Source organism: Nycticebus coucang, chromosome 8 (assembly GCF_027406575.1).
Source record: "Nycticebus coucang isolate mNycCou1 chromosome 8, mNycCou1.pri, whole genome shotgun sequence".
Taxonomy (NCBI): domain Eukaryota; kingdom Metazoa; phylum Chordata; class Mammalia; order Primates; family Lorisidae; genus Nycticebus; species Nycticebus coucang.
The window spans coordinates 36,411,281-36,429,126 of NC_069787.1; positions in this window are offsets into that span (position 1 = coordinate 36,411,281).

Here is a 17,846-nt window from a genome sequence, read left to right on the forward strand (position 1 = left end):
TCCTCCCTGTAGCCATTCCAGACTTTTCTTGAGTTCTCTCTTCCTGAATATTTACTAACACTGGTTAAGCAAATGCAGATTTGGTTGGTTAAGCAAATTAAGATTTAAATAAAAGTTAGAAGATACTGAGAATTTTTAAAAAATCTACTGGCCAAGCCTAGGAGAAGATTGCAGAGAAGGAAGATCACAGAGGGAAGTAGTATGGAATACTTAGGCAAAGTCCCAGCAGGCAGACCAACCTGGGTTTGAATCCCCCCTCACCCACTCCCAAGCTGAGTGACTTTGGACAAGTTACTCAAACTCTCTGAACCTAAAATTTATCATCAGTTAAATAAAACACTATCTCTTAGAGTTTTCTCAAGGATAAATAATGATAATATGCATAAACTACTTGATACGTGCCTGGCTCATACTATTCAGTAAATGTTAGCTACAGCTAGAGGTGCCCCTATGAATTGAATTCCCTGATAATAGTAATATATCCTTTCTTCTGTCCTCTCCCCAATGCCCTTGGCTGAAGAGGGTAAGTCAAACTCAGTAAGTCATTCATTGGCCTCCTTATTTTGACTATCCTGGTGAATTATACTAAAAGAACCCTTTGCTTATAAGATTCAAGTGTTATTCAAAATGTCAAGATGTATGAGTTGAAAATGGAGAAATCAAATGTGTTTTTGTAATGGGTATTATATATCTTTAGTCATCTTGGCTTACTTAATCACATTTAATTAGACTGTATCCACCAATTTAACCTTAGCTATTTGGCAATTTTAGCCATGATGATCGATTGCTTCTTGAAACTTGAGTAGTCCACTTTGCTCCTAATCTGAGCAGCATTTTCCTGAAACAACCAGTTTCTCTCCAAAATATTGCCACCTCCAGAAGATTAGATGGACATCAGTGTTCTGAACCAAAAATGTCTGTTAAAACTTTACACTACACATTGAGATTAGCTTAAATAGAGGAAATTACAAAGAGATACACAAAATTTCTCATCCACTAAAACTGAACAAACTGTATTGGACTGGAAGCCACAAAGGGTAAAGAGCCATGATCATATTAACAGACACATGCACCATAATGACAGTGTCCGGCACACAGTGGACCATCGATAAATATATGTAGAATGAATGAATAAATGAACTGGATAACAAGGAATTTCAAAATTTCTAATGAGATAATATTCCAGGTCTTAAGCTACTCTGAATTCTTTAAGGATCAAGGCAGGATATTAATTAATTTACTAATATCCCCAGTTTACCAGTCTAGTGGCTCTTTTAAGAAAAGGAAATCAGATTAGATCACAAATAATTACCTTTACAACCTTTCTCCAGGGAGTCCCCTCCCTCCCAATCTATATTACAAATTGCCTCCAAATAAATCTTCTTGAAATTTAATCTTGCATTAATTTATTCCTACCATCACCTATCATATCTTTCTCTCTCTTACCTCTTTTAATAAGTATTTCCCTGATGATAGTAGGTAACTTTTGATTTCTATGTCCAACATAAAAATGTTTTCAAAATGTGCTGTTTGACCAGAAAGACAAATAGTCCTTTCAAACTATATATTGTTCACTCTTTTTATTATAAGGTATTTAAACAATCAGAAGGCAAATGGGGATCCCAGGAGCAAATAGCACCATGCAGCCTTTTGAGATCTTTCTATGGCATGTGCCAGGGTTACAGACATGTGCAGTATTTTAAAAATAGAACATTTAGACTAAGATGTCTCTCGTGGAAAGAGAAATTTATCCAGGACAGCTAGAACATAATGTTTATTACAATGACAACACACCCAACGTTTATATATTGCTTATTTGCATGTCAGCCTATGCTAAAAATTTTACATTTATTGGTTTAATTCTTTCCTCTCTATGGAGTAGTTGCTATTGTAATCTCAATTTCATGCATGAGGAAACTGAAACTCAGAAATGTTGGGTAACTTGCCCAAGATCACCCACATAGCAAGAAGAAGAGTGATATTCAAAAAGAAACTCTCTAACTCTACTGCCTGCTCTTTTAATCCCTGATTGTAGATCTTCTCTAATGGCAAAGAGACGGAAAGAGAAATGTTTTTTTCTATTTGCTTAACATAAGTGTTTCAATATTTCTTCTTTGATCCATTCTATAAACATTGCCAAGCCTCCACACTGGACACTGCTAACTACTCTGAGTGATAGATAAATGAGCATTGGCAAGGGAGAAGGGGAGTGAATGTGATACTTTTTTAAGCATTGACCATGTCCCAAGTATTATAGTAGGTGCTTTCAACGATCATTTCTATGAATCAACACACCAGCACTGCCCCTAACACAGTGCCTGCCACAGAGTAAATATGTTGACTCAGTTAAATTAATGGTTCAAAGTAGGGAGCATCAGCTGATAGATTTTGGGGGTACCCAAAGAGTTTGCTCTTTGTTACTTTCCACCATATTTGTAATGACTCAACCTTCTGATCAGGAGAGCCATGAAAGTGGATTCGTGAACATCAATTGTTAGATAGAAAGATTGTAATGTAAAAATTTGAGTTTGTGTTTCAGACTATGTATATAGTTTAAGTTTACTTCTACAAGTTACAAGAAATAGTGTCAAAAAATATGCCAACTAAAATGTTAAGTAGGAGTGGGATCTGAGACACAGTGCAGAGTCACCTTTTCTAGCTTATTCGTCAGTCAGGGGTTCTAGAGTACAAGAGGATGGCTGGAGGGGTCCCACACACACTGAGAGATGGAAAGGAGAGAAAGAATCCTAACACAGAGCCCACACTCTGACCATCACTGCCAGTGGAGATCTGACCATCTCCCCGGATTAACTGCATAATGCCCCTGCACCTCTCTACCAGCACAGAGGCCCTAACCCCTTTCCAGATCTCCACATGAAGCCACCTTTACTTTGCTAACAGTCATGCATCCCTCTTAACCCTGACGTTTTCAAGGGTCATGAAAGGAGAAAGAGAACCAGAAGCAGCTGTCTCTATTTTTAGATTGCTTCATCTCCAGCTAGCCCTGGGGTACTAACAAATAACTACAAAGGAGAGAACTCAGAAAATATTAAGAGCTTTGAAAATCAAATGCAAGACAGAAGCTGTCACTTCCATTTCACATTAAAAAAAAGGAAAAGGAAAGAAGTGGAGGCTGGTAGAAGGAGGTAAATAACTTGCCTGAGGTCATCCCCATCATGAGCTGCAGAGCTGGAGTTTGAGCACAGATCTCACTGCCTCCTACGTGCATACACCTATTCAACATGATCTTATGGAGACATGGTGACAAAAATCATGAAGAAAGATGGATTATGGACATTCTGCTTCAGCAAGGACTTGGGCACTTAAACAGCAGGGAACAAAAACAACAGTTTGGGGTACGGAGCTTGTGGCTGGGCACTGAACAGATTGTTTACAGCACCCTGTTAAAGGGAACTACTATCTATTTGTAGAGTACTGAAGGTGGAGAGGGGATAAAACTATTTTACACACTATGCCACGGTGGTGTAAAACTGAATATTTCAGAATTGGAGGTTTAAATTATCTGTAAAATTACTTAAACCAAAACTGAGATTATATGTCTAGCAGAAGAAAATGTTACTGGACAGAAATTTTCCTTTCTTAATGGTCATTACCCCCTGGAGTCAAAGAATTTATATAAAGAGGACAAAAAAACGAAACATTATTTGCTAAGTTATGAGTTCTAAGAAATATCTTGTTCTCTTAAGAGCCACTAAAAGATATAAAAGAAAGCAATAATGCATCAACTAAAACCTTATTCAGAGGAGTAAACTTTGATAAAATTCTGTGTAGATTCAAAAAAAAAAAAAAACCCTTTCTAAAGGAAAAGAATGGGAAACTGTCACAGGATACAGAAGACTTGGGAACACAACTAAAGACTCACAAAGCATAATAATTAAACACAGTGAAGTTCCTTAAATTGGAGCCTAGAACAGAAAGAGGACATTAATGGAGAAACTGGTGAAATCCCAATAAACTCTAGAACTTCATTATTGGTAATGTACTAATGTCAGTTTCTTAGTTTTGACAAATGTATCAAATGTACAATGGGGTGATGGCATTAATGTACACAGCTACGATTTAATAAAATAAAGAAAGAAAGAAAGAAAAAAACAAATGTACAATGGGGAAAACTAGGTGAGGCATATACAGGAACTCTCTGCACTGTCTTTGCAACTTTTCTATAAATGTAAACTGATTAAAAAAATAAAATGTTAACTTAAAATACCCTTTATACCCCCACTATAATATTTTTGCAATGTTCATCCAATTCAGTGTTCTTTTCCCCTCCCCATGGTTAACCTGCACCCTATGACAAGCGGTGGGGTTACAGGAGAAGAGGAGAAGGCAGATGTCATCCTGGCTCCCGAGCAAGGGACTTTGTCCATGAAGGGCTCTCCTGGAAAATTTGTGTTTGGGTTGTTGGCACTTGTTATCCTGGGATATATAACACATGGGAAATATTCAATTAGCGTTCCTTGCTATCTTGGCATTTAAGGGTGTTGCTTAGTCTGTAAGTATTGTACCTGGTTTCACAAATCTAAAATCAAAAAATACGTAAATGTGCACATCCCGTAAGGAGAAAGAAGGCCAAACCTTCCAAGAAAAATGACACTAGGGAAAGGCCCTAACCGTGGACGTGGAGATCTATGGCAGAAGTTAGAAAACTAACATGGCACTTAACTTAAAGATCCAAGAGAAGAAAAAAAAAAATTACTGGCCAAATTCGCACTCTCTTTAAGAGAGAGGAGAAAAAACACAAATGCCCTGACAACATTGAATGTTGTCTTCCAAGAATTCTATTGCTTAAATCCCTACTGTGTGCTAACCAAATCTGTATATATACATGATTCTTTTCACTTAAAGAATGATTAGCACTTTTTTGAAAAAAGTACCTATAATAAACTGCCCAACAAAGACACCATACTTGCTGAAGTGTATGTAAGTCCTCCAGATGTGAAATGAAACATGAAAACTGGGGTGCCGGCTGAATCCCGCATAAACTGAGGGGAGTGTGTGATCTCAAGCACGTGATAGGCATCCAGATAGACTTTTTACTATAAAAGCAGTGTGATACAGAATAATCTGGGACGTCTTCTACACCTCTGGGATAGAAAGGGAGCTTATTCTTCATCATTACACGCGCGCACACACACACACACACACATATACACACATGTATATGTATCTTACTACAAATTAATGAAGAAAATAATTTTAAAGACTTTCCCCTATAAGCCAGAGAGCTAAGTCAATTGATTTAATATCATCTACCGTCCCCTCCCTCTTTCCCCTTTCTTCCCCCCTCCTCTTTCTCCCCTGTTAGACTATATTTGTGTTTTATCATTCATAAGAGAGTATGTTGTGTTTTTTTTTTTTTATAGAGACAGAGTCTCACTGTACCGCCCTCGGGTAGAGTGCCGTGGTGTCACACGGCTCACAGCAACCTCTAACTCTTGGGCTTACGTGATTCTCTTGCCTCAGCCTCCCGAGCAGCTGGGACTACAGGCGCCCGCCACAACGCCCGGCTATTTTTTTGTTGCAGTTTGGCCGGGGCTGGGTTTGAACCCGCCACCCTCGGCATATGGGGCCGTCGCCTTACTCACTGAGCCACAGGCGCCGCCCAAGAGAGTATGTTTTTATATTGGTTTCATAATACTATTGAGTACATTGGATGCTTTTTTCCCCATTCTGGAGATGCTTTACTAAGAAGGATATATTTCAACCCAACTAATGTGCATAATGCAAGGGTACATTTCTAAACAACTAAGAGTAAACTGTAAATGTCTTACCACAAAAAATAAGTGAGGAGATGGTCACATTAATCAGTTTGATTTAAGCATTCCATGTTGTATATCAAATCATCACCTTGTACCTCATTACACGCACACACACACATATACAGCTATGATTTAGTTAAACAATTAAAAATATATATTGACTTAGTCTGAAATATTAAGTAAAGAAAATAGTTTTATTTATAAGAAAAAAGGAAGGAAAACAAGAACTAGAAACAGAGAGAAACAGGGAGAGGGAGAGAGAAGGGGGGAGAGAAGAACAGATCTGTTAAAAACAGGTACTACCGGAGTCTTAATAGAATACACTCCAGCATTTCTTCTCCAGCTCCAAAATGCTTACAACATTGTTTCTTTTCTAGAAATACTGAGTTTGGAAAACATAGAGTTCTATGATGCTTCTAAGAGAAAAGAAAAGTAATGTATACAATTGTCTTCTTGCCTTTTTTTAGACAGTGACCGTTCTACTGATACATTACTGGAAGTGTTATTATAAAGGACGACTTTAGCAGACAACATTTCATTCCCTCCTTTTTCTTGGGTTTGTTAATATTTTTCATCATAAGATGTTCTTAAGATCAGAAGCATTTCAACAGTAGCTGTGATAGTCTACCAAATGATTCTGGCCAGGAACAAGATAGGGGCCCAGTCTTTGCCTTAAAGCCCCCACTCCACACCCACCTTTGTTATTGAATTTATTTTGAGGGGATTTTTCTTAAGTATAAATATAGTACATGTGAAACCTTCTAAATGTAGAATATAAATGTCTCAGCACAATAACTAAGAAAATGCCAGGAAGGCTATGTTAACCACTGTGATGAAAATATGTCAAATTGTATATAAAACCAGTGTATGGTGCCCCATGATTACATAAATGTACACAGCTATGATTTAATAAAAAAATAAATATAATATGTACTTAACACAATGAGTCAGATAAATGTTAATGACAGTCCCTTCCCTCCAAGCATCTGTACCTACATCCTCCAGGTATTCAATGTAATGTTAATAGGCCAGCGGAGATCATGCCACCTGCTCATCTGTGCTCACTCAAGAATATAAACATAAAATTCTCATAAATAGCTTTTGACACAATATTTACAAAGATGAGATTATATCCATCATTCTACTCTGAAACTTCTTTTTTTCATTTGCCAATTATATTGGAAACATCCCTCCAGGCCAATACATACAGATATCATTTTTTTTGTTGTTGTTGTTCACAGCTTTGCAATCTATCATGATACAATGTGTCATAATTTAATCAACCATCTTTTCCATTGGTGGGCTTTGTTTCCAGTTTTGTTCTCTACAGCAATGTTATAATAAATGGTAATATCTACCTACACACATTTATATACTAGAAGTCTATATTTTTATATGAATAGATGTGCATAGATGCTTTATTTCTAGGAGAGATACCTAGGAAGCAACCCACTTTGCAATCCCAGTATAGAGGCAATTACCACTAGGAACATCCATCTTTTCCTCTTTTAATATTTGGGACATCTTGAGAGTCATATAGTAACATAAAAAGACAATGATCGTATCTGAAGTGAATTTATTGGTACAAAACACTCTCCACCCTCCAAACCATGAGGGGATATGGGGTGTCACAGGACCAAAGTCCCCAGCTAAACTTGATGGAGAAGATCACAGGACCAAAGTTCCCAGCTAAACTTGATGGAAAGAGTTTTTCACAGGATTTAAAAACCAAAGTGTGATGATAACTTCACTAGGCCCTTCCCACTGTGACCCATGCTCATCACCATGACAACTTCTTAGTAAAAGAGGGTAGGGAAAAAGGTTTCTAATAGTCTCTCAACCTGGGTGCTTATCTCCTTCTTTGAAATACTAAGATTTACCCATTGCTTCTCATCTCAAAGAAACATCCTAAGTAGTTAATAAAAGAAACTGAGGCTGGACCTTTCTTTTTTGTGGAGTAGATCACCCCCTTAAACTAAAGCCAACTGACAGATTCTTGTTAATTCTTGTATGATTATCATGATATACGTTAACAGAAGCTTTGGCACAGAGATGGCTATAAAAACATGTCAGCTTCCTGAGGGCTTTCCAAGTGCCTAGTACAGGGGACTTTTTATGATGACAGCACTAGTTGAAATCCCATCTCAGCCACTTGCTACTCAATGTCACAAAAATCACTTTGGGTTAGAACTCAGGTGACCTAAGTAACATGGAATAACTCATATAAACTCTCTGAGCTCTTATTTCCTTGTCTGCTATCTTGACCTCTTGGTGGTCAAGGAAATAACATGCTCAGGAGAACTGAAGTCAGAGTAAGGGTAGAGGTTGGGAACACAGCTTCTGAGTCAAATCAACCTCAGACTGTGGCCTTCCTGGTTACTACCTGGATAATCTTGATCAGGTTTCTTACCTTCTGAACTTCAGCTTCCAAAAATGTGATAACATACAGTAGCATCCCCATCTCCCCCTGTGGTTCTGCTTTCTGCATTTTCAGTTACCTATGGTCAACCAAGTTCCAAAAATATTAAATAAAAAATTCCAGCAGTAAACAATTCAGGAGTTTTAAGTTGCATGCCATTCTGAATAGTGGGATGGAATCTCTTACCATTCTTTTCCATCCTACCCAGGACATGAATCATCCCTTTGTCAAAGGCTCCATGCTGTATCCGTGACCCACCTGTTAGTCACTGAGAAGCCAGCTCCGTCATCAGATAGACCGTTGTGTATTTCAGTGTTTACCTTCAAGTACCTCTTGTTTTGCTTAATGGTAGCCCCAAAGCACAAGAGTAGTGATGCTGGAGTATCGTTAGGGACAGTTCTATTTTATTATTAGTTATTTGTGTTAATCTCTTCTTGTGCCTAATTTATAAATTAAACTCTATCATTGATATGTATGTATAGGAAACAAAATACTATATACAGGATTTTGTACTATTTGGGGGTTAGGCACCCCCTGAGGTTCTTGAAATATATCTCCCTCAATAAAGGGGGGACTACTGTGACTACCTACGTTTGTGACCGATTTAAGAATGAGATGGGATCATGCCTCCAAATGTGCCGGCACAGTGCGACCTCGATAAGTGAGAGCTATTATTTCTAAAGTACTACTTGAATGTGATAATTTCTTCAGTAAGCTTGAGTTTTTCTCACTAAAAGGTCACTTAAGCTTCTCTCAAATTCAGTAGCTGCATTTTGTCCTCTCCTGAGCCCTCTGTTCTTGCTAAGGTCCATTTGCCCTGTCTCTGAGAGATAAATAGGGGGCTCTGTGCTAGAATCAAGGCTGCGGAAAAGGGTTGAGAACATGAGATTTGGCTTGTGGTTTGATTGGAAGCCAAGTACTGCGGCGCCCAGGGCCACAGTGTGAACAACACATTAACTCTGATTGCTCTGCATCCCAGAATGAAACCAGAGATCAAAGAGCAGCAGACAGGGCTGGACACAGGCAGAGAAATTTCCTTCAATCCACTTTGAGACCAAGTGTGTGAGTTTAGGGAGGTTGAGGGAATAGTAAAATGCAGAGGATACTAAAAAAATACATACACATTTTAAGAAAGGGAAAAACTGTATCAGCTGATTACCTGAGGTCCTCCTGTTAGTATGTGGTGATCTGGGATTCAGACCTTGAGTCGGTAGGTCTCTAGGACTGGGCTGCCCACCACACAGACAGTATCTTGTAGCATATCAATTCTAGAGTTTTGTGTCCAGCTCCTCTGTTGCTAGAATTTTCTGCCAATCATGCAGCCAGATTTACTGTCTTAAAACTTCAAGTAAGACTTGGGTAAGAGGAGGCAGTTATGAGCTCTGGACTCCTATCTGGTGTGGCTATAGACAGGTACATGGAACAAACGATCTGTAAAGGCAGGGGGCCTGGGCTGCTCCTTATCATGATGGGGTAGAGTGCACTGGAAGGGGCAGCCAGCAGGTTTGGCAGGTTTGGGGATTTGCCTGCTATGCTCCATAGAAAACAGTAATCATCACTCCCCATATTAAGATTGAGGAGTCAAATTTCCTCCAAGAAAGGGCTTGTTCTATACCTGCATAGACATGTGGATATTGAGCACTTGAAATGTGAGTTTAAATGACCACATGTGGCCAGTAACATATGGGACAGTGAAGGTATAGGCCATCCTTCTGCTGACAAGCACAGTTTTGCCAAAACTGTGAGTGAGGGAGCCAGATCCCTGCTCCTACAGCTGCATTCATGAAAATTAGCACATGCTCTAGGATAAGGCTCTGATTTTGCACACCCTGGGCTTGAGATCTGGGTCTCCTACTCATTACCTGTGTGACCTCTTTGTGCCTCTGTTTCCTCGTCTGTAAAATGGAGATTAAAAACTATAATCACTTCCTTGGGTTGTTGTGAGGATATTATGAGTTAGGAGTTGAAAAGTACTGTACGTAGTGATCAGAATATAGTGGAAACGGAATAGATGTTAATCGAGCAGTATTCATTCAGTCAACACTTGAGTCCGTACTACTGGTAAGACCCTGTGTTCAGTTAAATGATAAGGAACAGAAAAGAACAAAACATATTTCATTCCCTTCAGCAGCCTTTTCATCACTGCTCCACGTGTAGGATTTTTATTTATTCCACTTCCTCTGGTCCCACTGAGTCTAATCAATATCTGGTAGTGGGGAAGGGGAAACACCTGGCAGATAGTAGGCACTTACTAAACCGTTGCAGTTTTTCTCTGGTTGAACAGATTATATGAATTGCAAAGCTAGAATGAACTAAATTTTTGCTGCGTTCCTTGACCCTTGATCAGGATGAGCAGATGGTACCATGAAAGGGTTTGCTGTTCTGATTTTCTTCCTCTGGCCATATTTCAGAGGCTGCATAAGATTAGAAGACATGAAGGCCCTGGAGGTAGTGGCTACTCCCCCAAATCCACAAGTCCATCAGGGCTCTCACAATCATTGACTGTGTTATCTAACAAAATAGCACATAATAGGTGTTTATGTTTTTCCCTAAAATCCATTGATCTTTCTTGGGAGGACCAAACACACCTTCATTTTCCCTAAGAAACCTCTCCTTCCTCATCCCAGTTCACGTTCTTCAGGTGGGTGACTGTGACTCTGAGATTAGCATATGATTTGGTTCTCACTAATCAGAGCCTCACATGCCCTTGATCAAAGTGAATGAGCAAACATGTCATTTGGCCCAAATACATCCAGAAAGGCTCAGATAAAAACTTCTGGGGGAGTCTTGGGGGGAAATAATATTGCCTTCTAAAGGAGTATAAACTGAAAACATTGTCTGGAGTTGCCCGGGGATGTTACATGAAGGTCTGACCTGGAATCAGATCAACACGAAGCAAAGCAGGACTGCCAGGAAAAGGAGACCTTGAGGACTCGGCTGCACCCTGAGCCCAAAGCACTGTTGCTGTATTTCAGTTAGATGAGCCAAAACATTGCCTTCCTTGCTCTGGCCAGTGGGAGCTGGGGATCTGTTTCTTGTAACTAAAGCAGGACATTCCCTCTTTAATTTCCTTGGGGCTACAAGGGCAGCACGCAGTGACCCTCAGAGAGGAGTAGAGAGGCCAGCTGTCCTGTGCTCTCCTTCCCACCCTAGCAGCGTCTGGAGCCCTAATCACAAAAGACCAAATGGCAAAGCTGCTCACATGCTCATGGCAGCAATTTTAAGGATGTCCTATGTGGGACTGACCCTAAGAAGGGATTCTAAAATGAGCCTTGCTTATGTAATTTAAATGCTTAAAATAACTACAGATTGAGTCTGAGAATCCCACTGGAGCTCATGACTGCCTAACCTGGGATGGAGAGGTCAGAGATTCTCAGTGAACGAAAAATAGGTTAAGAACAAAATTATCTCTTACCCTCAGCAGTGGATAAGAGCAGGTCACGACTCCAAACATCACATTAGGACTGCATTTATTTAACGTCTCAAAAATACCTTCAGCAGCACAGGAGGAGAGCTGACCCATTTTTAAGTATGGAATCAATAGACTAATAAAGGTAATTTTTAAAAATAGATTTACTTCCTTAAAATATATTTCCCATTGAACAGTAACCAGAAGGAAATTTTTATTCAGGCCCTGAGTCATTTTTCTATGGATTGAAACTGTAAGACTGAAGCCTACGTTATTCCCAAGGATGCTATGCTGTGCTCAGGAGGTCCCATTCCTGAGTGAATTCTCCAGTCCAGGTTTCCCAGCTCTCCTGGGTAAGCCACTCCTCCTCCCACAGGTGGGGAAAGGAGGCAAGGCCAGAGAGGCTCCCAGACCATCACTTTGCTCAGAGATGCATCCAGTGCTCGCATCCTGTTTCCATCAAACTGAAACTGGAAACTGAGAGTAAGAACAGAGTCAGGAGAATGACAACTTACAACAGGGAGGGAAAGTGCCCTGGGATGACAAACTGCTTAGATTGTGCTGGAGCTGAACAGAGGAGAGAGAGAGGGAGGAGAGAGGGAGAGAACTGATCTTCAGAAAAGGCAAACCCTTCAGGACTGTGAGAGTTATGATAGTGTAGATGCTGCCATATTCTTGGGCTTGCATATTTCCTCATTCTAACTCTCTCAGAAGAACTCTGTCCTTAAGATTCCATTTTGGTCCCCCACTTCCTACCCCTAGGATTTTTTTCCCTTACCACATGTAGAGGAAAATGTCTTTTTTTTTTCCCTAGGTGGTGTCTAGCACTTCTGGTACCAGTAATAATTTGGGGTCTATGCCTGATGCCTTCCGTCCAGTGACATGGGGATAAAAATGTCCTAAGGAGCATTTCTTACAGGAGGGACATAGTAAATATGGGCTAATGTCCCTTAGAGCATCAGACAGAATGCACACCCCGGAAACCTACCACAAACCTATTCCATCAAAATATCAGGGAAGGGAGCCCAGAAATTTTCATGTTTAAAATTGTTCTCAAGCATCCCTTACACACATTACAATTTGAATAGCATAGTCCAATGGTTTGTTACAGGTAATGCTTTGAGTTGCCAAGGGAAAATGGCAAATTTAAGAGTCCTATCGCCATATATCCTCTTACCTCCAAGGGAAAGCCCTACTTGAAGGTGTGCTATTTAAACTTGATTGAGGGGGGAATGAAAAAGAAAGGACAGAAAGAGAGAATCCTGCTTTTTCCCTCCCATTTTATTGTCCAAGCAATAGGTACTGTTTTCTCCTAGTTCATGAACAGAGATTCACCTTAAAAATCTAAGAAGCTCCAAGCACTTTCCTAAATTCAACTCAGTCATTTTCATGAAAACTGTGGTTAAGGTTGTTTTATGGCTTAGGAGTTAGGGCCGTCCTTCATGCCACCATAGACTGTAATGTGTTGTGAAAATTATTTTCTCATGGACCAAAATCTGCATTTTTGGTGCTGAGAAAGTAAAGCCATGCCTTTTAAACTCTGAAATTAAATAATGCCCGCAAGAGGGACAACGTGAAAATGAAAAACTTGTTTCAACATTTCTTAATTGGAATTTGGAAAAGATGAAAAATGAAGAATAGAAGTTACCAATGGGACATGGAGTCAGATATGATTAACAGGCACGTTGAACCAAAGAGTCTTCTGGGGAGCAGACAAGTTTAAGTGAGAGTTACCTGTGATGGTTTCTAAGTGGTGTCTCATGAACTCAAAGATTAATAATGACGACAAAACCCATGAGATCAAGTAACTTTATGCAAAAGCCTTCCCTCAAAGTGAGAAGATTGAAAAACAAGACAAAAGAGAGTCTTGGCTATGCTCTCAATGGTAATAGCTGTATCTATGAGGCTTATTGAGAAAACTAGGTGATAATTACAATGATCTCTAACATTTACCTTCCCTGATGTTACTATTTAATCTTCGGAATGATTCTATGAAGTTAGGTACTACAGCAAAGGAAATTCAGGTTTTGAAATACTAATTTGTCCAAGATATGTGTATTCAATAGATAGTATGGTCAGGATCTGAATCCAGGTTTCTGTGGTAAAGAATCTAACTCTTAAGTCTTTTAATGATGGCCAGAATTTAAACTAAAAAAGAAGTAACCTTAGAATTTCATGTGTCCTATAGTACACTGAGGCATCTAAGAGCACAGGTCCAAATCAAGACTATACGTTGAACCAGGCATTGTGGTGAGTGCTGTCATCTCAGATACTCAGGAGGCTGAGGTGGGAGGATCCCTTGAGCCTAGGAGTTTGAGGCCAGGCTGGACAACATAATGAGAACCTATCTCCTAAAAAAATCAAGACCATAAGAAATATGAGAGAAAACATATAAAACACTATATTGGGGTTCTCCAGAGGAATATAACCAGTAGAAGATTATATCTATAACTACCTACATCTATATTTTAATCTAGAGAGAAAGAACAGATACACCCTGAATAATATTTGGCCAAATGTCTGGGTAACTTGTGGCCCAGTCAAGTTAACATATTAAAATTTACCACCACAAGCACTTGGGGTCTGCATTGATTAAGCCAACACTCCATAAATGTACATTGTGTATAACATCATCTTTTTAATTATTATCCATAATATTTAACATTATTACATTACTATTATTCTTCAAATAAAGGTAAATCTTAAAGGTTACTTAATAATATAAGAGTTTGCTAAAGCTAACAATAAAGACTCAAATTAAAGATAGCACAAAGCCAATTCTGAGTAGATTCACCAGCTATAAGTAATCTCTACATGATTCAGTATTAGCCAGAGTGACAGAGCTGGGATTTGAACCCAGACCTATCTGATGCCAGGATCTGAGCATAGCCTTTCATGTGCCATTCTGCTCTTTGCTCTGAGCCTCTGCTCTCTGGGTTCTCCCTACCTAGGAAGCCCCCTCTCTTCTAATTCTCCTTTAGAAAACTGTTACCTTAAAATGTTTCTGGCACCATTGTAGAATAAAATGGTTCTCACACTATCTCAGAGACATTTCAACATAGACCGTGACTCTTCCTAGCTCACCACCTTTGGATCAGTTTATATCTTTCAGACATATTGGGCTATAGCCCATGGTCAATCCGTCTTCTTTATTTCTTCATGCTGCTTCACATTCCAACTTTAGGTACTTACCCTAGGTGATCCTATAACGCCTAAGGTATAGCACTATCCTTGGACAATCCAGAAGATTTTATCCTTTTTCCTTTTATTGCCTCTATTCCCTACTAGACTGTAAGCTCCTTGGAAACAGAAAACTTGGCCCATTCATTGCACTTCATATTCTCAGGGTCTAGCAGAGAGGCTGGTACATAACAAGGGCTAAATGTGTGCATATTAAATCAATGTAAAAATAATTGAACTCTAAAGTCAACTGTCACTTAAGGGGTTTCCATATACCTGCCATAAATGACAAGGCTTAACAGAGCCCCTGTTCACAAAATCTAACTTAATGGACAAGTGATGCTACTTCCTATTGTTAAAAACACATTCACATTTCAATTAGTAGGCTCAAAATGCCTTTGAGGTCCTGGAATGCACTTTCAGGGTGCACACACCAGAACTCTTGGCTCACTATAGAGTTTCACATATAATTCTCATCACTTAGCATCCTCAGGCTTAAAAATTGGCACATGCTGAAAGGAATCTCTGGGGTAAGAGAAAATCCTGATTCCCTGATATGTTCCAACAGGGACAAAAGGATTGCAGTTTCATTTCCTGCCAATTTTTAAATTATGAATATTTTGGTATGATTATAAGTAAGCAAGACAAGCCTACCAGGGAATCAAATAATCCCAGAACATGAAAACATAGATTATTGTTTTCCTTCCCTCTTCCTCTCAAGTTGATTTGTTTTGCCTTTGCAAAAGAAAATAAGGTCAGGTGGCAGGAAAATTACAATGAGAAATTTGAATCTACAAAATCATAGCAAGAGGAAAGTTATTCTCTTTTCCTCAATCAAATCATCCAAATGCATAAATCTCCTGTGTTTTTTTTCTTTTTTGAAGTATGAATATATTGTTTGACTAATTTAAGTCCTCCTTTATGTTTAAAAAAAAAAAAAAAACCACCCTGTTTGACCCTCCAAATACTTCTCCAGGTTGGCTAATCTCTTTAGAAACTACATCTTTGAAATATTCCTGTAAGCTATAGATAGTTAAAAAGAATTCCTAATTCAGAACAATAATAGAGGTGAGCCCAGACTTCCTTTCAAGTTTCTGAAGTGAAATAAAAAAGTTTAGATTTTATGGCATATTTCTGTAGGAATCTGAAGCACGGTTTTTGTTATGTTAATGAATACACATTACTACTTGAAAACTCACTATATTTTCCTTTCATAATAAAGCACTTTCAGAAACCAGACAGTTTAGGTTAGGGCAAGACCACCTCTCCCATCACCATTTTATAAGCAAATCTTCCAACATCTAGCATATGTTAGTTAGTTGAATTAATGAGAGCAATAACAAAGAAACCAAGATTAGCAATGAACACGCTCAATGGAAAACTTCATCTTACTCCAAAATTGTCTCTCTTTTTTGTCATTTGAATGTCATTGCTAAATATGAGAATGCTTTCTTGTATACTTCCCTTTATGTTTGAGTCTCGTTCACAGACTTTCTGACTCACCCCTATTCATGATCAAACACAAATTTCACAAAAGGTTTAATTGCATCTAGGCTTTAATAAATATTCTACTTGGGATCTGCAAATAAGACTATAGGAAGGTGGAGGAATCTTTTTGTTATGCAAATACAAGCTAGGGGAAGCTCTTTCTGAAAGCTATTTAGCTGAGCCCTCACAAAGCAATGTTTGAATGGCCTTTTCTTTCTTTTTATTTCTAGGAACGTCAACCTCATTATAAACCTGGTTATAACATCTTATTTTGTGGTCATTTAGCACATAAATTCTTCCTGAGATGAATTTTGATAAAATATATAATGATAACTTCATGTATTTTTATAAGCTATCTATCTTTTCCAAGACCACATATTGGGTAAAGCCAGTATTTGACCCCAAGTCTGTCTGATTCTCAACACACAACTTGTACCCTTTATGCAATATTGGGTGTTTCAGATTCTTCACTTGAGTGTCCTCTTTCCTTCTAGAAACAAATAAGTAAATATAAGAGGTACCTGGACATGGCTTACTTACTCAGTGAGCATTTTCTATAAAAATTAAAAATCAGTATAAAAATGATGCATAAAGGCAAGGGGAAACTTGCCCTTTCCCACAAAAGTTCACTAAAAGATTGACTCATGAATAAGGCAGATTAATAAGAGAAAGGATTTATTTACTATTGTGTACAGGGAGAAATCACAGAGTGATGACCCAGTTTTCCAAAGGAGTTAAGATATCTTACTACAAGAGGGACTTTACCTAACAATTGCAATCAGTGTAACCTGGCTTACTGTACCCTCAGTGAATCCCCAACAATAAAAAATAAATAAATAAATAAATAAAAGTTAAAAAAAAAAAAGATATCTTTCTACAGGCCTTTTGGAGAGGGGACTGAGGAGCAAAGGGTGATAAACAGTTGCAAGGGAGGACAAATGGATGGGAGAGAAATAGATTGACTAGTAGATTAACCTGGGAGACTGGTGCTTTTGACCCAAATGATTTGGGCTAGGTCCACCTACATTCCCGACCCACATTCCTAAAATATTTTGGGATAACAGGAAGGGAGAAGGGGAGTCAATTGTCCTTTTTAATTCTCTGATCAGGCCAGTCCAGTTTGTGCAGATAGAGGGAAGGCCTCCTCCAGTGTTCCTTGACATTAAATGGCCTTCAATTCAAAATATACTTTATACCAGAGACTCATGTTTTAGGATAAAATTCCCTTAGCTCCTTCACATGGCAATAACAAGGGTAAATATGGGGTTAGAAGGTCAGAAATTTGATCTTGGGACTATTGTGGAATACAAAGATGATAATGGGGATGTCAGAGGTTTGCCTTTATCACCTACATGCCAGTCAACACAGGCAAATTTGGGCAGCAGGGAACAGATGCTTACTAAGCTATAATTTCTTTTACATTTTTTAACTAGTTACTGCTATGGGAGTACTTTTAAAGTTACTTATTTTGTATCATGAATTTATGTACAATTTGAACATTCATCACTTTTGATCACTCAGCTAGTAAAATGTCAACAAGGAACTGATGACTTAGTTGCCCACAATAACA